Consider the following 24,079-nt stretch of genomic DNA (forward strand, 5'->3'; position numbering starts at 1 on the left):
CTTGTAATTACCATTTGACCTTTCCTTACAGTAATGCTCAAAGTGTGGGTAGACGGGGTGGAAATGAGAAGCATAATTTAGAATTTGCAACGGTTTTCCTTGATCACATTATAAGATAAAAATTAATTTAAATAGATGGAATGTAGGTTTGCTAGCTCCAGAAAAGCTCCAGTCTTCTCCTTCCAACAATATATCATCTCCCATGGCTTTAAAAGTATAAAAGGTATTATTTAATCTATGTAGGAATTACTCTTACACATAACGGTTATTCAGTGGCACTTTAAAATCATTGCTGATTTAATTAAAGAATCAACCTGCTCATCAGTTCCATGTTCAAAAGGGCTAACACAAGCATTTAGGTGAAAATCATATTACTTTTATATCATTCACATATCATCTCAACAACAATAAATGGATTTCGATTGAGCTACAACCGCAGGTCATATTTTAATTAGATCTTTAGAAAAAATACATCAGATATTTTTTTTCTCAAAAAAGACACAAAGTTTAAGAAGCCAGGTTGTTTTGATAGCACTAAAGTAAAGAATGATCTTACAATCAACCGATTTTTCTTTTCTTTCATTAAATGTGTGAAATTATAATCTCAAATAAAGAGTTGATGCATGCTTTGTACCATAATTAGCTATTGTGTTAACTGCCATCCCTAATATTGCATGTCGACAAAATGATTTCCTTTGCTGATTTTGTTTTATACTAATAATGACTAATGGTGACAAACCCAGAGCCATTCCTTAATTTCAAAATACAAGTTCCCTGCTCAAAAGGTAATTGTTTAGATATGGATTTAATCTAACACAGGCTATCGCTATGAATGATTTGCTCTAAAGAGTAACTCTATTTACCTATACAATATTAAATGTATTTATCTATAAAGTAAAACTAAAATTAGTGTTCCAAAAGTCACAATATTTTCACCCAAATTAATACACTAATTCCAAATGTGTTCTGCCTGTATGATGACTCAAAGCACGATTACAATGTAATCATAATGTGTTAGTCAATTAATATAAAGGCAGGAGACAGCTTTCAGTTTTCAGCTTTCTTTGCCGCCTGAAGGAACCCTAATGACTACCAGCTTCATCCCATCTCGCTCATGTCTGAGAATAAACCTGTGCTCTTGACAAGTTGACATTTTGGGTGATGCTGTCATTGTTAATGCAGCAATGTCACGGAGGAACAGCTCGAACAGGAGCAGACACATCCTCCGCCTCCCAGCCTCGGAAAGCTCAGCCTGTCCACAGCTGGTCCAGTCGGAGCCCTGTATTCTCAACAGCACCTGCTTCTCCTACCAGCACCGAGTCTCAGGTAAGGACCATCTGCACATCCAGCCTGAGCTACATGTGGATGAGTGGTGACATGGCAGCGCCCAGTGAATGGCAGAAGGCCTTTCAATCCCAATGCAAATATATTGAACTGAATGAACGTAAAATAAGGTGTGTGTCCTTGTCCAGGTGTACCTGTGTGAGACACGGGTAAAGATTCCCAAAATAAAGGAGTATTAGTTTAGCACACTGTTGTTGGAATTGACAGGCGGGTCTGGCAGTGAGACTAATGTCCAGATATGTTGCTGTGTGCACGTGCGTGTGTGTGTTGCAGACTGGAGTACATGCCAGCTGAGCGAAAAATGCCATCTGTGGTCAGGGTTCACGTTTCGTCTCGTAGACTGTATTCGCAGCGACGGCAAGCTAGTGGAGTTGCTGAAATGCAAGCAGGTAATCACTGTGGACTCTGTTTTCCATTCATAATGACATCCCACAGTTCATCATAATTTAACACTCATACAGATGAAGTTTGTTCACTATGGACAGGGTGATATAACTCTAATGTTTATTATTTTCTCCTTTTGCAGTATATTTGGAAATCTTAAGCAATGGAGTGAAAATGGTTTACCGCCTTTATGTATCACTAAGCCCAATGCAACTTAAATTCAAATTCAACTCAATTCCCTTGACTTAATTGTGTAAAGATAGACGATGGTCTTGTTACTGTACATTCAATACTGCTACTTCATCACTGCAACATTTCTCACTGGTGGGATTAGTCTTGTTGCACAATCTGCAGTTCACTTCTGGTATCTCAAAAACCATAGCTTATGAAGGCTGTGATGTTGTTGCCTCTGTGTCAAGTATATTGTACAATAACAATGTGATTCCCTCTCAAAGAAATTCAAAGAATGTAGCTCAATAGAATTTGGAAGCAAAGTAAATGGTGAATTTGTTTAATTGCTACACCTCCACTGTCCTAAAATGAACTTTAAAATATGGAAATATTCAATTCAATTCAGTTTATTTGTATAGCCCAATTTCACAAATTACAAATTTGTCTCAGAGTGCTTTACAATCTGTACACATAGACATCCCTGCCCCAAAACCTCACATCGGACCAGGAAAAACTCCCAAATAACTCCCTCTTTCTTCTTAGTGGACATCTCACAGCTGGGCTCTTGTTTTTCTACAGTTTGGTCTGATCAACAAGTGGAGGCTGTCAGAGAACTGCGTGGTTAACTGTCCTGTCAACTGCATCCTCTCTGAATGGTCGCAGTGGGCTGAATGTTCGCACACCTGCGGTAACCAAGGTAAATAAACTTAACTCCAAGCCAATGGGAGCATGACCTCATGAACAGACACAGAGTCGACCACATGTGCAGCCTCATTATTCATTCTTATTTGGCATTCGCAAAGACATTAAACTATGCATGAATATATTTAAATGCATTACAATATTTAAGAATGTGTAATCATGTACAGTATATATACATATATTAATACATATATGTATCTATATATATATATGTATATATATATATAAATACATATGTATATATATATATGTATTTACATATATATATATATATATCTGTATATCTATATATATATATATACGATTAGATTTTAAAACAGCAGGTTGACGTGAATTAATTTTATAAACCTCACCTTTCTTGATGTCATAAATGATTCAGGGTTCCTAAATAAAATATACACCCTTTCTCAATATGGTTTAAAAATGCACTTAAATAACAAACATGTGGCATGCTCGTCATCACTTTCATGCAATATACAGAAGTTAATGATATAACCTTGATGCATACATTGTTTTCAGGCCTCCCAAAGCCAATCATGTGTTCTCATCTCAATTAGAGACACTCAAAGACAGTATTCATTTAATCTGTTGCTCGACTATCTGTCTCTCACAATCAACCCTTCATTCCAATAAGCGTGCACTTACACGGGCTTTCAACTGGGGATTTAAACTCAGGACTCTCTGTCTGTCTGTCTCTGCTATGCCACTGTTGCTGTGACTGTGTTTGTATGTTTTTATGTTTTATGTTCACTGTATGCACCCATACACCAGAACAAATTCCAGGTAGGTGAAAACCTACTTGGCAATAAATACAATTCTGATTCTGATTCTGATTCTGACTCTGTTTCTGCCTCTCTCTCTCTGTTTGCCCTCACACAATGTGAAACACATCTATCAGCCTTAATGAGGGATGTGCGTCGTATCCGTGTCAGACGACAAAAGGATCTTGTTCTGTCAGGATCTCGTGGGATTGCTAATGTTTTGGTTTGATTTTTTGAGATGGCAGAGCTGACTGTCCTTTTGCTGTGTCTGCCCGGGCCCACTGAGCTCAGCACCTCCCCTGGCGTAAGCCACGCACACACAGCTTCTGTCTTAACTGGATGGCTGATGGAGGCCATGCCTTCACTGGGCCTCAAAGGACCCTGAGCATAACCCACTCTGTAGCCACTCCTTTTAACCAGTGCCATTTAACAAACGGCCCCTTCCCCCTCTTATGAATGGCTCTCTTGAGCAAAACACTTGCCCATATTAATGCCATTTATTCCTTTTTGTCATGAGGCAAATATTTCAAAAGAATATATATTAATTTTATTCCTAAATAAATAATCGGCATTTATTTCTGCCACTCGTTATTTCATGGGTCCTTACTGTATGTTTGTGTGAGGATATGTATTTTTCTCACTGACTCAATGACTTCCACGGTGTTTTGTTCCCTCACAGAGTTTGTCATGTTATGAGAATGGCTCTTTGTTTTGGATTCATCCAAAGGCAAAAAGAGTATTCAGTTTGAACATTGAAGCGCTGTGCATACAGCTGGCCGTCCTCTGATCTATGGTTCCTAACACTGTTTGCTTTGATGCTCTGCAGGTCAGTCTGTGCGCAGCCGGAGGATCCTGCAGGAGGCTCATGAGGAGGGCTGGCCTGTCCCCAGCAGCTCACCCAGACCAAGCCATGTCCCATAAGGCCTTGCTATACATGGCTGCTTAGTGACTGGTCTCCATGCACTGTGGAGGTATGAGCTGCACCGTGCATGCTTAAAACCCTCCTGATGCCTTCGGGTCAATTTGACCCGATTCAATGTTTAATGTCGTGTTCTTTCGTTGTCAACAAACAAACATAAAGTACCTCACACTTAAACTTGGAAAACAATATTAATTCTAATAATTTTCTGGAGGTTTTAATTGCTGGGGTCAAATTGACCCCACAGGTAAAATATGTCAGTAAATATAAAGGTAACAGGAGGGTTAAACATTGAATCGGGTCATATTGACCCGAAGGCAACAGGAGGGTTAATTACCCGAGCCAGTAAACATGGATGTAAATGATGCACGTTTATTATTGAGTTATTGAAATGGATTAAATATGTTTGTTAGACTTAAAAAATACACACGATTCATCTTGGTGATTAATATTTTACATTGAAGAAAGGTTTTGGGTTTCCAAGAAAATTCCACAGGGCCCCTTATAAAGTTAAATGATGTTATGCAGGCGAGCATTAAAACCCTGAGAAATCTACTGTATGTCCCAAGGGTTGAAGACAAAACACGTGTGATATTTTTACTGAAATTGAAAAAAAACAGCTCTATTAAGTTAAATAGTAAATCTCGAGTGTCCGATGTGAACCAGTAATTCTTCATTCTAAACTTACAGAGGAGCAACGACCAACTAGTTTAATTCGTTGTCATCCAGTTTGTCGCCGTTCTTTCACAAACGGTTCATAATTAAAATAGATGGTCGTGGAGAACTTCCTCTTGCCTAATTAATGTTCGTCACCTGATCAAAACAATAAAAAGGTCATATTTGACTGTGCGTTCATGCAGGGTGCAGAGTGTGGCGAGGGGCCGGAGGAGGAGCCTGTCATGTGTCGCCCACAAGGGCAACTGGCCAGTCTCCTCCGCAGCCAATGGACGAGAGCTTTGTGGAGACAAACTGCGGCAGCAGATCCAACAGGAAATGCAGCAGCCCTGCTTTGTCCCCTGTCCAGGTAAAGTCGCACTGATTGTATAATGTTCAGTATATGAAGTGTTACAAAATCATTGCTTTTGCATTGTCACACAAGCTCTCTGCATGCAGAATTCCAGAGCTGTTTGTTGTTTTCGTTAGCAGAGGATGATTTTCCACTATTTATGTATTTCTAAGTTGTGACATGATGTAGCGTAAAATCTGTCTCGTTTAGTTGCTCAGTATTGACTTTTGCAGCCATGATGCTCTTATACTCTATTAACTACAAATGTGAACTTTCTTATATTGATGTGGACATTGTGTGTTTTTTGTAATTTGTTATTGGACATGTTCAACCAGATAACGTAGAGGTAACAGGGTCATTAGTTAATCTATGACTTTTATTGATTTTGCAATTATTATTTAGCAGCTGGAAATGTCAACCACTTCGTGGAGAGGACAGTGCATTGGCAGATTCCAGTTTGCATTAAAAGCAAGATGATTCATTATTGAGCAGGTGAGGCAGGCCAACATATTGTTGTCATGATGAACCCAAAATTACATCAGAAATTTGAAGTTGTAGAAATATTGCTACATTTGACTATATTCAAATAATAATAACAATACATTTTAGATTTCATGCAATTACATTGATAGTAAGATTAATAATGCAACAACAACATGTAACAAGTTTTAAATCAGAACATCCTTGATAATCATTCATAGTTTATTCATTGCTTTTGCAAAAGCAGGAGGTAAAACAATTTTAGATGACAAAACATAATTTGGTTTATTCTTATTTACCCTAATTCCTAATTTTGCATCACAATGATGAATACATTTAAAACGTTGATCTTACAAAGTGAGGGCAGAACATCATTATGTAGGAAAACGAGGATCTGTATGTGCCTGCTACTAAAATTCTGAAATTATTTATGAAGTCATTTGAGAACTTGATTTCCGAGATAGACCTCCAAAGGGAAACAATTGGCTCCATCATCTCCCAAAAGAAAAGTGTTCCCTTTTGCGACTAAATAGGAACTGCATCATTGCATTTGGATCTGAGACAAATTAGACCACTAAATAGCATATTTTAAGCTTCACTGTCCTGGTCAATAATACAAAGTCAATCAGGGGCTTAATACACAGACATTACACATATAACTGGAATGAATGGCCATGCAAATCAGTAAAGCCCTGAGCAGTCACTGCGGGTGATGCACCACACAAATGCACGTGCTGGCAATGGACTGCCGCCACTTGTCCTGTAAAGCTGTAGCTTAACAGTGGTGTTAACTAGAGAGTGAAAAGATGTAAGTAAAAAAAGAAAAGTTGAATTACTGTAACTTTGTATTCCTGTTGGTTTAGTCTCCTCCATTGTTCAAAGAAATGAGAAGCGTGATGCCAAATGCAGGCTTGTGTTCTTCCACTTAAAATATAGAATATAGACATTTCGTGAACCAATCAACTGTCACACTGTACTTTTAATTGATGCTGTTTACAAGGTAATTAGAGACCTATGGCATGAAACATTGCCATGGATTTTAATTATGTCTGATTCATCTTATTATTGTGAAAATCCCCTCAGCAAGAAGAAGCCATCAGATCCTCTTTTATCCATTTTTAGACCACCTTGTGGAAGTCGCAAGAGATATGCGGCCAGACAGCAATGACCTGCTTCACTTGTCACCGTCTGGCTATCCACGCTGAAAAGCTATAATGAAGCTTTATTGTCCTTCGGCACAATTAGTTGGCGGGCAAGCCAGCTACACAAGTACCCGAATATATCAGATTTCTTTTTCTTTAAAAAAAAAGAGAAACAGTCATTATAATCCGATAAAAAGACAACTCTGATCTCGTTTGTCATGGCTCCAGCCAAGCGAGACTCTTGTGAGCTTTTTTTCTACAACAAGACCCTTTTGCAGTGCTTGCTTCCGCTCATCCGTCTCTTGCGCTCCTCTGATCCTCGCCTTGATTCATCACTCAACTCGCCTTTGCTGTGAGCCTTGGCTCAGGATCAGAAGTGTTCGATGGCGGAGCAGATGTGTGTTATTTGCGTCCATGTGTCGGTTCGTGGTACGGTGGCAGGCGCACGGGGGCCAGGGAGGTTGTCACCATGTATGTGATGTACAGTGTGTGTGGGTGTGTGGGTGTGTGTTGCTGTTTTCAGACCTGCAGCTTTAGCCACAGCATGTTTCCACAGGCGTAGCAGCATGACTGATGAAGTCGATCCATATAAAGATGAAAGATAATATGCATCAATCCACATACTGTCACTAATGGGTGTTCGGGGCAGGGAATCAGAGGGTTCTTCTGGCTGAGAGGCTGTAACAGCGGGTGATATTATCACAACAAGCTGACTCTATAAGGATTGCATGGGATATTATTGCTTGACCTTCAAGGAAACAAGTGTTGAAGTGGTGTACGTAGACTCACAGATCACATCAACCAGCTTTTATCCACTAAAATCATTTCCCAAATCAAACGCTCCTAAGAGACAAGTTGCAGTCTGGGGGGTTGCCTTTACAGTTGTGCTCAGAGTTATGGTTTGTGTTGTATCATTTATAACTCTGGGGTGTCTATTACTTCTGAATACCCACTGGGCTGTCTGAGTAATTTGTTTTTTGCGCATTTGGTAAATTAACTGTGTGCTGAAGTTGTTTCCGATCTTTTTTAGAGGAGATAAGATTATTCCCGGAAATAGTGTTGGCAAGCTGAACACAGACCACCCTCAAGTATCAGAAAGGACAATCTGACTCTTCTATCGATTTCATTGTTCCTATCACTGATGCTTTTCTGTCTCTTTTTGCCCTCAGGAGACTGCCATTTGACTGTGTGGTCATCTTGGAGCTCCTGCCAGCTGACCTGCGTGGAGGGGCGAAGTTTTGAGACCACCGGTCGCCAAGCTCGCTCTCAAGCTGTGATCATTCAGGTCATGCAGAACCAGGGCAGCTGCCCACATCAAGTGTTTGAGACACAGCCTTGTAAAGGTACTGGAAAAATATGGACAGATTATGGAAAACCTTGTTTTATTGATGCGCGTTGTCCTAAAATCGCCTGATTTGATAGCCTTCATTAAAGAAAATACAATAATTATTGTTATCAAGGATCACATGACCACTTGATGCAGAAGTAGTCCTCTGCACTGAATTATCTCCCACTGCTGCTTTCCCCCTGTAGCATCTTTTATCTCATTGTGTTGGTATTCTTTCAGTGAATAGGCTCTGATAAATCCACCATATGCAAAGCTAATAACTAGCTGCTGAACATAGTGGAGCATTTATCAGCTAAAGTGTCAAAGATGTCCCTTTAGGGCTGGTGGAGTCCAAAAACAGCCCAAGGAGATCGAATTCTGGTCAGAAACCTTGAATGAATGCGAATGCTGCTCTATGTGTGCTTGGGAGGTAAATAACAATATGTTTGCGAACATGTTAGTTTGCTTTACCTAAGTATAACTACAAATGTATCAGATAATAATGATACATATTTTTTCTCTGATTTCTTTGAGTTGAATGCTTCACGGTTTTACTCCCGTTACTACGGCCAGCTGTGATGTCAGGGTGTACTGGACACGCCCAGAGTACAGTTCTACGTCACTCCAGCCACAGAGTCAGATTAAGGTTTAATTGGTGTTAAGTTAAGCTTTATTCTCTTGATAAATGGACACTCAATTAGTGGATAAACCTTGGATATTAAAGACTGAAAGCCTCTGATCCTCAAGATGAATCAATGAAGTGGAAACTAACTCCTAATAAACATTACATTTGCCGTAGATCTACTCATAAGAGCCACAGAAAGGCTCCTTTGGGTTTTACTAACTATAAGCATCTCTGCAAGCAGGTAAAAGGCTTAAAGATGTAACAAGTGTTCTATAAATGACCATCCCTGCATGCCAGTGAATGTCATTGCAAAATAATCATTGAAGCAGGGTAAAAACTAAAAATATGCTGAATTGACTATAATTTTATGTGGTCATATTCCAACATAGCTGCTACACCAGATATACAAATTTGATCAAAGATGGAGTCATCCGATTACTGTCCGACCAAATCTTTAAGTGGAATACCATATTTATTGTTTTTTAATCTCTACTGCCTTTAACAACCATTTTTCCTTGACTCTTTGATTGTGCCTGTGTGTTGTGTTTATTGTTTTCATATTATTCTAATTTATCTTCCCACCTGCCGTTGTGTCATTACGTAATATTGTGATTTTTTTGCTTGCTGTTGCTGCACCTACTTTCCTAAAATGTAACAGACCCAAAGTATTTAACCTCTTGCCAGCTCTCTTTTTCCTCATTAATTAACCCTCACTTTTCCCTTGAAAGATTAACAAGTATAATGGTAATGTTCAGGCACTTGGCAGTCCTAATAATTCTACACATCTGTTTGGCTAAATATTTCATTGTATTAATTCCGAAGTGAAAGTTTCTCCTATAAGTAATTCCACATGACATGTGTGACAATACTTTTTCTTTGACTGTTCCTCTCTTCAACTCAATGTTCCCCTTTCACTCACTAGGACAATGAGATCCTTCCTTCTAGAAAATAAGAGGTTTCTTTCATATACATCTTTGACCATTTTCCACCATCTCATTTCCTCCAAAGATCTATCTGGCTTGCAGCACTGTGCTTCAAAAGAAAATGGCACACTCTTCTTTTTCCTACAAACATAATGTATTACCTTATAATAGGAAGTAGTTGGGTAGCAGGAGAAGTGGTGGTTAGCCTCCATGGAAGCCTGCCGAAGGCGCATGCCAAACACAAACTGCGAATGAGCATTGCCTGTGCCTCTCTGCCATTGCTACAGGGGGGAAATGCCACAGTTACCAGTGGTTGATGGGAGGATGGAGCAACAATGAAAGAGTGGTGTGGTGTCAGCGCTCAGATGGGGTCAATGTCACAGGTGAGGAGTCATCGTGCAGAAGCGCTCATAGAAACTCACTCAGACATTCTTGTAGAAATAGAAGTATCGATGTACAGGACTGTCTCAGAAAATTAGAATATTGTGATAAAGTTCTTTATTTTCTGTAATGCAATTAAAAAAACAAAAATGTCATGCATTCTGGATTCATTACAAATCAACTGAAATATTGCAAGCCTTTTATTCTTTTAATATTTAATATTTTTTTAATTGCATTACAGAAAATAAAGAACTTTATCACAATATTCTAATTTTCTGAGACAGTCCTGTATATCTGGCCTAATGCCGACTGCAGCTGCAAGTGTCCCAGTTCAACAGCCAAAAGCTGCACAGAGTCTCATATTTCTGTGCAGCCTGGATCACGTGGATATGCACTCTAATATCAGATTGTTTGATCACTCAAAAAAGAATTTCTACGCGTTGCCATGACAGTCGGTGAATATTTTTTTCATCCTTCTCCACTGTCATAACTTTAATTTCGGCAGAAAATGTCAGTTTAGAAATTCATGTAGAATGGATTTCTTTGTTCAGGTGTTAACTGAAACATTTTAAAAGTGTGTACAAGAGTGGATGTCGCAATTGTTAATCTCAGTTTTAAAATGCATTATATACGGGTTGCACCCGACAATATGTATGATCAGTGACTTCATTGTATGATCAGTGACTTCATTGTATGATCAGTGACTTCATTGTATGATCAGTGACTTCATTGTATGATCAGTGACTTCACCCCCTGCATGAAAACCGAATGGCATCATTTTTAGATTGTGCACGACAGTGTGATATTTCTGTACTCTCTGTTTCTCACACTCTGTTTCCCACATGGAAACACACACACACACACACACAATAGAATAATTTTAGAATAGTGTTCTTGTTGAATTTAACACCTTATTTGATCTGCCCATACTCAGTGCATCCTCCATTGATTTCTTCTCTCCTTCTTAATTTATGTAATCAATAAGCCAGACCCTAAGCCAGGAGGCTTTCAATCCATATAAAATAATCACGCATTTGTATTTGTGGGAAGAAGAGCAGGCATAGAGAAATGGAAAAAGGTAGTTGCGCTGTGGGAACAAAAGCTTTAGGCGAGCTTGATGTGCTGTAAATAGTTGGTGAATGTGATCTTATTGCTGTAGAGAAGTGTTTTTTGGTAAATATGAGCCCAAAAGGAATAACCTTCCTCTGCAGAGAAGGCAAGATCCCAAGGCATTACTCTTTGATATTTTGACATGCAATTTTCCATGTTGGATTTAAAATGTTCACAAATTGATCACAAACTCTGATAGGCAACGGAGCCCATTAATCAGGTGTGACAGTACATGCATTTAGTGATCAATGGCGAAATGAAGAATAAGAACCTGTTGTCTTCCTTTAGGGGGGTGTTTCCTGCAGAGAAGGCGGACCACAGTCAGACACTGCCATCCTCCGTGCACCAAACCCTTCGCACTGCACACCAGTAAGATCGTCGCGATTTGATCAGGCAGCTGGGATCTGTGTAATTATCAGTGCGTTTGCAGTTTCCTGCTGGTCCCACATTCTAGGTAAATGGTTTTGACAAATTACGTTTCTAATTATCAAGAACAGACATTCTATGAATCTATTAATAGAAATGAATGGGTCAATTGTGTGTGTCAATTAGCGATTTCAGCTTAATGGAGGAACTGCTCACAGGCTTCTATAAAATGACAAAGAATATAGCCTCAGCTTGAAGTGTTACTGCCTTAGAGCACCATCAACGTAACTGCACTCCACAGTGCAGCACTGACTTAAGAAAGAAATGTACACTTTATTTATCCCGTGGGAAATCCTTCTCTGCATTTAACCCATCCTTAGTTATTAAGGAGCAGTGGGCTGCAGTTATGAGCCCAGGGAAAGAAATTAGACCTGGCTCGGATTTGAAACCTGCAACCTTATGATTACTGAGCAAACACAGAGAGCCCCAACCTCAGATTAAGAAGCATTTAAAGTGTTTTGGTTTCAAAGCAGTTAGATGCAGATAAAATGCCTGAGAATATATTTCAAATTAAAGGACATAATTTGAATGCTGGGAGCAACTATATTGCATTTGGCTCCTGTGTGTGTGTGTGTGTGTGTGTGTGTGTGTGTGTGTGTGTGTGTGTGTGTGTGTGTGTGTGTGTGTGTGTGTGTGTGTGTGTGTGTGTGTGTGTGTGTGTGTGTGTGTGTGTGTGTGTGTGTGTGTGTGTGTGTGTGTGTGTGTGTGTGTGTGTGTGTGTGTGTGTTGCGTGCTGGGGCTCATTTGTATCTTGTTTTAGAATCTGGAAATGCTGTTGTAATCTACCCACTTAGGAGGTTGGGATGAATCAACCTGCGTTAAGGATGCATTATATAAAAAGAGTCGAGTAAAGCAGAGTAGTGTCTTTGCATGGCAGACTGGATTGTAAGCAGTAATGTTTTGAAACGATGGGAAAGAGACAATTGTCTTTAAATGAAGTTCAATTACATTTTAACTCAGTATATTTTGTATAGCCCAAAATCACAAATTACAAATTTGCTTCAGAGGGCTTTGCAGTCTGTACACATTGACATCCCTGTCCCAGGACCTCACATCGGAAAAACTCCCCAAAAAACCCAGAAAAAACCCTTTCACAGGAAAAAGGAAAAGCCCTTCAGGAGAGCAACAGAGGAGGATCCTCTCCTGAATGGACAGAAGTAATAGATGTCATGTGTACAGATGAACAGTGTTAACAAAGTTACAACGCAATTAATGAAAATGACATGATGTGCTCCCCCAATGCAGAGCGGAGTGTGTGGGTGTGAGAAGGGTTACACTGAAGTTATGACCACGCACGGCTTCTTGGACTACTGCACCAGAACCCCGGGGGTGGACACCAACAAAGCTGATGTGAAAACCAACTCTGGAAGATTAAAACCCGGACGTCTAAGGCCCAGGACCTCTTTAGTGAGTGGACCTTAAGACCTGTTGGCCCAGGTACTGGAAATAAATCATCTTTACAGCTAGACCAGTGAGCCAGAGATCATCCCTCCCTTTGTAGCTCAGGGATCACTGGGCCGGAGATGGAATCCATTTTAGGCCGATGTCTTTTACTCTGAAGAGGAAAATAGCTCAGTTAACCATAAAAATGTCAAGACATTCAACTCGCTCCTCTGCAGTATGTTTTAAAAGAGAACAGAACTGCTCCTTATTCTAAAATGTGAGAGGAAAAAAGAGCTCCAGACGGAAGATGTCGCCGTAAATATATTGAACACTCTGTATTAAAACTGCTTTTTGATTGCACAGATGGAAGAGTAAAGCTGTGGGTTTACGCCGTGACTGCTGTTGGATTCATCTTCATTCTCTTCATTATTGCATTATCCTTCCTGGTTTGGTATGTACTTTATTGACTTCTGGAGATTTCTCCTGCACAATGCACAAGAACAAAAGCACCAGTGTAGGCCACACACTTTATAGGTGAGAAAGAGGCCAAACAATGAAGCTTATTCTTAACCAACTGCTCTCCTCGAAAATAACCCTGTCAAGTATGAGTTATATGCCTCACAGTATTGTGTCTGCTGTGTGCAGCTGCTATCAGATAATGGAATTATTTGTAACGACTGCAATCAGGTCCGGCTGCCCTGTGCTGCCAAGTCAGATACACTGTCAACTTTTCTTTCTTGTCTATTTATTTCAGCAAGCCGTCGAAATCTACGAAGACGTCTCCTCCGCCGCAGAAGCCCTTGACCCTGGCCTACGATGGTGACATAGATATGTGCGGCTATACGTCTCAAGGCGTGTTCGACTGAACAGACTCCAGACGACGTTCTGTTTGTTAGCGGCGCGTCCATCACATGCAGCCGACTGTTGGCGGCTGGGCTGAATGATTATTTGCTGTAGTGCCAACTGTAATGCGAGAAAAAAAAATGCAGCAGACCAGATAACGACGATTGCACCTGATTTGCTGCTGAGGGCAATGTGGACCGGAATTTTGGAATATCGGACAACTTTCCTCCCCGAAGAAGAGGAACCAAAGCCGACCATGGTGCAAATGAGACAAAAGGCCTCAGACGTAGGTAACAAATGGATCTCTAGTTTCTTTTTTTAACCCATTGCAATTTACAGCACTGGTTGCCACCAACAAGTCATGAAGACTCCTAAAGACAAACTGGATCCACGGGTGTTTTTGTGAATCAGAGGAACCAGCTGGATATTTGTCTGGTATTTGTGTCGTGAGGAAAACAAATCCTCTGGAGTCAGCAGTCGCTCGTGACATTCAAAGACAAAACAATAAAACATTTGGCGTTTGACTTTGTCTCATCAGTGCTGGATCTTTGTGAAAAGAAATGTCACTCGCCTTTGCGGCTAAACGAACAGCCTTTTTTTTCTTTTTCTGAGAATGCTCTATGCACTACATTAGTGCTGATTCACGTTAGTTTTTTCTTTCAAACGACTTTTTTAATGTTTTAATTGTCATGCGAGTTGTTGCTGTCAGACTGTGTTCTGTTGATGACATGTTGTGAATATGTGGAATCCAGAAGCAGGTTTTCCTTGAGTTTAACTCTTCAATGATGCGGTCATTTGTCCTCCCTGAATCGCATAGATGACTAAATTTTGAAAAAAAGGGAAATTTGTGGAATTTCGCCCTGATTGATGGCAGTTAAGAATAAACTAGTGTTGCGTAGTCAAACCAATCTCCACAGCGCTGTGTCAGGGCTAAAGAAAGGTCTGGCTCCACACATTGTCATTCTGCTATAGGGGGGACGACACTCTGGCTTGTTTGTATTTCTTTAAACTAATCACAATCATCTTGGACCAAGCACAGAATGCAGAATGGATAGTGGGAGGAGGATCCCAGCTGGCAGCCAATTGCAGCCTTCTACGCACAGACTACATCTGGTTGGTCAGTCTGAGAATGAACAGAAAACAGACCTTTAATGCAAATTATGAAATACCAGCATGATAAAGATCATACCTCATACACACTTGTTCAACAAATGCAAAACAAAAATGCACTGATCACCAAAGCAGATACAATAACAGAGATTACCAATAATATAGATCACAGTGTTTTTTTTAGAGCAGATAGGCTTTAATTCTTTCAAAAGGATGTCACACTTCATTGCATTTGTACATCACTTATAACATCCACACACAAAGCTGAGAGAGCAAGGTGAGAAACTAGTTTTCTTCTCTTTCATGAAAGACCAGTCATACCAAATATGTCAAAGCACACATTAGTTCAGTATATTATATCATATTTCTCTTTCTCTTGCTCATGCACAAAAGTAACAGCTTTTCTTTTATTCAGCCCTGAAATTGTTTCAGATTTCCACTTACAGTACAAGACATCCATGTGTTCTTGTAAAGCGTCTTATTCGAGCCATAAATGCACATTGGGTATATTTTAAACATGCATCCTCCAGTGCATTATCCATACGGGCCCAGTTGAAATTACATTTCTAATACTTGGTGGTGTTGGTATTGAACGCTGTTTCTCTTTCTGCCTCCACAAACTGAACATTTGGTCTTGTGTAATCTGACCTCCTTTTGAATGTATTTTACCAGTGACTCTATAATCGTAATGCTGGTTCAAATATAGTTGCTACATGTTGTAACAATTGTATTTACACAGCTGATTGTATGTAAACATGCTTGATCCATTTTGGCAGAAAGTGCTCCTTGTAAATATAGTTGCTACATGTTGTAACAATTGTATTTACACAGCTGATTAATGTAAGCATGCTTGATCCATTTTGGCGAAAGTGCTCCTTATAAACTTGTAAAACAGAAAAGATTCTGTTTTACAAGTTTAAACTGTTGAGAGTAGTTTCTTTTTCTAATATTTGGCCAACAAAGGGACATACAGTATGGTACATGTGAAGTCAATGTGAAATCCAACAGTGACATCATGTTTAGATAGCAGGATCAACTAATAAACAAGTTATCTGGCTACATTTCCATAATACAACAAAGAACAGCCAACTTCTGACCTGATTCTATTAGGTTGTATCCAAGAAAATCAAAAAGTATTTCCCCTATTGTTTACAGTCCCTTGCTATTTGTGTTACTATTGTGTGTACATGGAGAGCTGGACAAAAATGCAAATAAATTGTGGAACCATGTGAAAATATAACGCGGCACTCTTTCCTTTGCACATTTTCAGGGTTCAAAGGGAGGGACATCTTTGTGAGAGAGATGCTCTCGTCCTGCTGTGATCTTCATCGGCTCCTTGACTCAAATTGTAATTGCTGATGCCGGCTACCCGGCAGAGTCCAGAAAATATAAGCAGCTGATAAGATTTGTCTTGCCCTGCAGTCAGATTCCCCCTCCGATAGTGGGATGCTGAGGTTGTAAGTGAAAGTGTTTAAAAGTCTTGTCTCATTAAACCCATGCATTAAAGACTGTCACTTTTGTTTAAGAAACGGTTGAAATCAAACGCTCGGCATGCTTTGGGTGAAAAAGACAAGAGCGGATCTTGTCTTGTCCAATTCATATCATTTTAGTAGCTCTTGAGACATATTTGCAAGTTTCAGTGATTGACTTTTAAACAATAACGGTGTCTAGTTTTAATCACGATCCAAGCCGGATAATATAATACAATGCCGTGTGCCTATCGGAGAGCTTCATGAATATTGAACAAAAATACCTAACCTTTTCAAGTGATGAATGTTTTTCAGGATGTATTACTGTTGGCACAGTGATGACATTCTTGCCGTTTTCATCACTTTGCTGGTGATATTTTGTCTTTCCAAACTGAATATTGTTTATGACTGTATTTGCCAAAAGAAAATACTGAATGATTTTTGGACTGTATTTATATTCATAGAATGTAGCTTTCGCTGAACATTCATTTTTGATGCCGAAGAAAGGCAGGAACAGGGAATAAGAAAAGCAATGTCACCAGCTGGATCTTAGGCCTCTGGATCTGCATGAGCCTTCTTATCTTCATACTACTAACATCAAGGTGTAATGGACAAACGGGTGTAAATGCCTGCAGCAGTCAATATTCATCAATAAATTAAATGTCTGCGATATGAAACAGCAGCCTTTGACGTTAGTGAATTACCACAGGCAAAACTATGTTGAGGTTTTAGGGGGAGGTTTGGGTTTTGGGAATGGGTAGTATTCTTAATCCAGTTCTGCCTGATTGAGTTGTTTCCCCTCTTATTTAACTGCTATAAAACAAAAAGCACTGGGCTTGTTAAGGCAATGCTGGTCTGTAGGTTGATCCACCACGTTGATAAAGAATTAAATATCTCAACAACAATTTCTGCTTCATCAGTTGCAACAGTAGACAGTATAGGTTCAATCCAAAGAAAGCGGCTAGAGGAATACCTTTCTGTCCACTAGCTTGTCTTCTAGGTTTTACACTCTGGGACGACGAGCGAGCAGTGTTTTCTCGATCTTTACTCAATGTTTCTATTAAGTTTTCCTTGATATTTGAAGATTAGCACCTTGTGATCTGCTGAAAGCAAGGAGGTGGCACATGGAGCGCAATGAGGTTGGATAGATAAGATGCTTTATGAGCATGCTCATAAAGGCCCTTTGAAGTTCAGCCTGGCTTGAACTCTGAGCCAATGAAGGGAGGGAAAATAATAATAATATGGCCAAGTGTCCTAGTTTTAGTTCATGTTCTGGCTATATAGTCCATATGGATAGTCTATATAAGCCAAATGTTACGAAAAAATGCCAGAAAAATAAAATGTTCCAATGAAAAATATTGTTCTTTAAGTTGGAGAAGTTATGATGTCTACATTCCTGTTCATCCCTGTTTTTAGATAGTGGCATAACGTAAACCAAAAATAAAATCACTTGTTTCAAGAAAATATGTTTTAATTGTCAAATTGGTGATATTGTGTGAATTACAGAAAAGATGTCCAACAACAAGATAGGTGCTGGGGTCATCACATGAGACAATGAATGGACTGAATGCACTGATGTCCTTGAGAAATGTTCACAGCAGGGGCACATGTCAACAAATGGAAATGTTAGAGTCTAATCAATTACATTCTGAACTTCAGGCTACTAAATATTATCTGACTAAAATCTCCTCCCAGCATTCACTCCCTGGATTAAAATATGATCACATATGTTGTGTGGCCTAATTACGATCCGATTTGGGTTACTGGTCTATTTCCTGTCTGACGTTATAACAACCGGGTAGTCTGGGGGACATAGACATGCCGAGAAACTGTTCCTCATAATCTTTCCCATAAGCATGTCTTGTTTTAATCTCAAACTGATCATCCTGCGTTAGAATGTATAGAGGCTACCGAATCCCATCTGCCTTAAGTATTGTAATGTTTTAGAGCATCGATGCCATAGCCTACCCCACATGTCTGCTGATCAATTTTAAGCATGCTAAAATTAATGTCTTCGACTTTTAAAAAATCGGTCCGGCATCGGTTCATGCAGTGAAAAAAGCAGCTTGCTGAGACTTGAATCACATCACAAAGTCACACACAATCACGCTGCCAGGCTGATATAGCCACTTTATTGACTTACAGATATTAAAACTGAGACTAATCTCCCCAATAAGCCTTTGTTTGCTCTTGAATGTTTGCTGAGGATAATTTAACAATGTGCAAACAAAGCAGACGGTTTAGTTTTTTTTAAACCTGTAAATTCTTGAATGTTTGTTTTTCTCAACGGATTGTAATGTCGCTTGTCGTTAACGTGCAGCGTGTCAGCCCCGGGCGGCTCTGACGCGTCTCAGGGAGTCGGGAGGCTCGCGCCGGTGGGAGGTTCCAGCCCGCAGACCTCTCCGGACTCCCAGCTGCTGCACCACATGTAAGTGAACGCTGTCGCGGTTTGCCTCAGTAAGTGTAGTTTAAACAACACGTGCACAATTATAGTGACAAAAAGAGACAACTGTGACGTCACCGATCGCGTTCAGCACATCGATCGGACGCGACGGACTCCGTATCGATCTGTGTGTGCGGCTGTTGTTTGTTCTCCGCCGCTGCACCGAGACGTGGTTCCGGTTGCTCGATCCGACGGATTGTGGTTGTGCACATTTCCGGTTCAAATCACTGAGAGCAGAAGGCAAAGCAGATGATTGAACAACAATCAATCTAACAATGGCTGCATTGTGTTATGAGAAAAGGGAATATTTGTTAAACTATAATACATATTTGTGTAAATAAAGTGAGTGGAATAAGGAAGTTCGAGGAGCAGCAGGAAAACGACGTCCAATGACGTCACAACCTGTTGGTTCAATTAAATTCGGAGTTACAGTGAATGTTGATGATACATCTGACTGCAAAACTCTTTATTTGTGTCACAGTACCATAAGCTTGACAACAGCTACTCTGTTTATACTAAATTAATAAAGCAAATTGAAACGGCCTTCTTTGTTGGTGGAAATGCTCTCTGATTTATTCATTTTTTGCCAGTTTATTTGCCATGGCGTCTCCACTGACGAGTCTGGTGAGTGATGATAGCAGATACCAGAAATGCTTCCATCTTTTTCTGGAGCGCTCCTCTGAGCATCAGTGTATGCGGGACTTCATCCACAATATGCTGCCAGATATACTGGCCAGGTAATCTGCCACACACACACACACACAGACACACACACACACACGTGTTATGAGTGAAGCCACATGACCACGTCATTACAAATATAATAGATGTAATATCCAATATGATGCTATGCAATGTAATATATTAGGAACTAGGGAACAGTTTTGTGTGTGTGTGTGTGTGTGTGTGTGTGCATGTGTGTGTGTGTGTGTATGGGGGGGGGGGGGGGGAAGGGTGCGCATCAAACACTTATTGCCATGAACTTTACCTTGTGTTGTGATATGAATGTTGCTGATTAACCAGATTGCCATAAACATAGAGATGGTCTCAACCCTGAGGGAACATTTTGCAGAACAGAATACAATAAAAGTTAATAAGCAGTGTAGAAGAAGGCAGATTGGGAGAAACAATATTTCACTTCCATTTACCACCTGAAATGTTATTAACACAACAGATAAAAATAAGACTGATTCCTCCACCTCTCATTATTTCCCAAACACAAGTCTGGGAAGTGTTGTTATGTGAGGTTGTCCCGAGGCTGAAATAAGTTTCTTTCTTCAGATGTAATCAGAAAGAAGAGCAGTGTACACACCTCAACCAATTACACTGTCAAGTATGTCAGGAAATGAAATTGATAAAATACGGTGTGAGGACGTGAAGCACGCATAGAATTAATCAACATAACTTGTATGTACTCAAATATAATGTTTTGTTGTTCTATTATACAAGTGTTATCATGCCGTTTGTTACCGTTATGCCCACCAAACCAAATAATTAACGACGAGCATAGAGTACAAAGATGAACCAGCTCAACAAGGTGTGTGAATGTGATTGGCATTGATTGTGGAAGGTTTTCTTTTCTTGCATGTTGTCTATGTTGATATAAGTTTGGGCATGCTAAAGAGAACCAAACCCTGTGACACACCAGAGAGGAACCTGGAGAGATGTACCCCACAAGTGAATTAAAAAGTGTGATCTGCCTCTGAAGCAGGAGACACGTCACACGCCGTCCCAGAACATCTCACCCGTGTCAGGCCAAATTGACAGTTACAAGCCCTAAAAATGTGTCCCACATTCGGGAGAGTTTGAGGATGTGAATTTAAAGACTTGACTGTTCAGAAGACTCAAAGTGCTTTTCTGCTCTCCCCTCAGCATTGGAAATGGAAAGTCCCACCTGAATGTCATAGGAGTTGGGAGTGGAGATGGTAAGTGCACACGCTGTAGGACATATTTTTACTGTTGAACTTAATTTATGTGCTGTGGGACTGTGACACAGTAACCCGAAAGTGAGGGGGCGTCGATGAATCGGCCCATTGTACCTTCCTATTGGTCTGCTGTCATTTATGGGCTGTCATTTATGGTCATAGCCGTAAAGACCTTTGCCCTTCTTATTGCTGCCAAGCGTTTGTATGGATCCATCCAGTGGTCCGATTAAGCTTGAACCTTAGTTGCAGACAAAGGGACCAACTAGTCTGTGTTTTTTACTGCACTAATGATAACTTGCATACTATGTTCCTGAACCAACGCACAACAATATGTGCCCACCAGTGCTATTACCCTTCACTTATGTCAATGCTCATTCTTTTAATTCACCTGAGCTGTCACGTCAGTGTCACAATGAAGCAAGGGTTCTGATTCTCTAATCGACTGTAAAATGGACGACTCACCCACAGGGTATAATTCGATGTAATCAGACAGATTCACCTGTCCAGATCAGCTTCTTTGATTAGATTTACATGACAACTTGTCAGCTTTGATAAGAACTACAACAAAATCACCTGCCTATGACTAAATGATATTGAAATAAATATCATAGTGATAACTCTCTGGTTTTGAGCTTTTGAATCAAGGTTCTTTCTGAGATTATCGCAACATAAGATGTATTATTTCCTGCAAAACTGACAAAGATATTAGCTATTTTACTGCTTAAATCTGCTGCACCATTTGAATTGAGATGATCTGCAGCTTCGTTTAGCTGCAGGGAGCCGGTGCAGACAGCCACATAGATTATAATGAGAGCATCCCTGTTGTGGGAGTCTGCTACGCTCGGGGGCCATTGTGGTTTGCATTTATTCCATCAGACATTGCATCAGTGGTCGTGGCAGACGCACCTCTAGATCCCCACGTTACGAGTGCAGTTTTCTAGTTTTTATTATGAAACAGGTTTGCTCGTGTGGAGAGAGTAGGTCACAATTGTCACTAGAAGAGATTGGTGGTTTTCGAAATACAAACTGTATTGGAACCTTTAGGTGAGATTGACCTCGAGATGCTCTCCGAGCTCCGTCTGAAGCACCCAGGGGTGACGGTGGATAACGAGGTGGTGGATCCCAGCAGCATTCAGCTGCAGAACTACAAAGGTACAGTCTTTATGGGCTCACACGTATCTTCCTCATACACACACACACACACACACACACCACACACCTTTATACGGTATCTGTATATTCACATTAGTTTAACGTCATTATTCATGTTCACACATCTCTGTCCAAACCCTCATGTCAGAAAGTATCCACCTTTCAGAAGAATCTGAAACTAACACTGAAACCCACAAGCTCCAAATGATATATATTGTTGTTCAAATATTTATAATTGAACAAAAAAGTAAGAACAGATCAATGCTCAGTACGTTTTAAACATGATAAAAAAATCTGTGTCAACATTGTTTTATTATGTTATGTTTGTGTGTGCAAAACAAATACTAATTGCCAGTAATCATGGTTTACAGTAATCATGGTTTACCAGGAATGTCATAAATTACCATTGGCCTGAAAAATGGTGTGAGATATGATCGTTGCTGAGGAACTCGATCACCACGAACCAAGAGATGTTCTAAACCTTTAAGCCATATATACACAGAACAGATTACAGAACAGATTGCAGTGCAGTACATACACGGGAAGTTAATAATGCAGGTTTGACAGAAGTTCACATCACAAATGAACTCCTGGATTGTGATTAACACACCTCATTATTTCAAAACACAACTCTGGGAAACGTGTACATGTATTCTTGTAATACAAGGTTATGGCTGGCTGAAAGTATGTTTGTGATACATCACAATTGTTGAGTTGCATTTGTTTTTAGCCAAATGTGAAAATTATGAGTGTTTTTATTAAGTTAATTGATTGTTGATATAATTATTCTCATGAAAGTCTGCAATGAGCCAATGAGGGGGAAAAAGATCCCTCAAAATGAAAAGTAGATTTATGATATATTTTCATGATTTTATGGTGAAAATAATAATAATAAATGATAAAATGATATTAGTTTCAATGAAGAGTCAGATTGCAGAGATTCTTTTGTTTCGTGACCAAAATACAATCAAACAAACACAAAACTACTCACTGCAGGTAAAACAAACGGCCCAATAATTAACGACAAAAAACAATAAAACTATAATTAATGGAGGAAACTATTCAATATTATGATGAATATTGACCAGATACTGTGATGGTATGCCAAGTATCTGGTTGACGCCTTCAGAGGGCAGCAGACTAATATAATTAGTTATAACATGGTTGCTCTAATTATTTTACCCATTATCTGACCAGGCAGTTCTAGGATTAGATGAGAACAATTGCTTTTATTCATTTGCATCAGTAACTTTAAAACATAATAAAGGTCAGATTTGTCAACTTTGCAATCAGAGAAGCAAAATGTTACCATGCATGGCATGGATAAATAAAAAGACTTTGAAGTGGCCATTTATCCAATAGATCAATGAAACTATAAATCAAATTGCCACTGACGCACCGTGGGTTTTGGAGTTGACGGAGCCAAAAGAAAGTAATGTCCATTCCCGTAGTCCATTATTCTGATAATTCATTTACTAAACAAACAAAATGAACAAACAAAATGTTGACACTGCCTCACATGTTTTGTTAAAAAAACCAGAGGCCACCCCGGTGCATGCTGGTCCTGAAGCTACCCACACCGACATATACCCACAGGTGGCCAGTGTTACCCAATCAGTGAACCAATCAAAAACTAAATATATCTAAACAACAATCACAAATCATAAAAAACTATTATAACATATCAAAATGTAACCTAAATAAGCAATGATTAAACAATATTAATTTACAATAAAACTAAATACAAATGTCAAATGAAATAGCTCCAACAGACTTTTTATTTATTCAAATCAACAACCAAAAAGTAATTATTGCTGGCAAAACAAAGAAGATGTCATTAAATAATTAGGAAAAATAATGTTACTTATAAACAAATATAAATGATTTACTTTATCTGCAGACGTTGGTTAATTAGTAAAGAGACACACAATTTCTGAATGGAATAAAAAAATTAAACATAGCTGTAATCCTATTCACGGAACTAAACCCAGATAACCGTAACTTTGAATTCAAGCAATTTATAGATTGGCTTTAGGAATGACAGGCATCCTTC

At 39.5% G+C, this 24,079-nt stretch overlaps 1 protein-coding gene and 2 long non-coding RNA genes across 3 annotated transcripts in view; 2 read left to right on the plus strand and 1 right to left on the minus strand.

The window, feature by feature from the left end:
• The window catches only part of LOC130202335 (sacsin-like), a 105,518-nt gene that overhangs the window by 43,022 nt on the left and 38,417 nt on the right, over positions 1-24,079 (minus strand).
• Positions 1,672-4,230, plus strand: LOC130202371 (uncharacterized). The gene is made up of 3 exons (XR_008833354.1): positions 1,672-1,733; positions 2,479-2,596; positions 4,189-4,230. It is a non-coding gene; the product is annotated as an uncharacterized LOC130202371 (long non-coding RNA).
• On the plus strand, positions 13,088-13,914 carry LOC130202366 (uncharacterized). Its single transcript, XR_008833351.1, has 3 exons — positions 13,088-13,138; positions 13,448-13,535; positions 13,839-13,914. It is a non-coding gene; the product is annotated as an uncharacterized LOC130202366 (long non-coding RNA).

The sequence above is a fragment of the Pseudoliparis swirei genome, chromosome 2 (genome assembly GCF_029220125.1).
Source record: "Pseudoliparis swirei isolate HS2019 ecotype Mariana Trench chromosome 2, NWPU_hadal_v1, whole genome shotgun sequence".
NCBI lineage: Eukaryota > Metazoa > Chordata > Actinopteri > Perciformes > Liparidae > Pseudoliparis > Pseudoliparis swirei.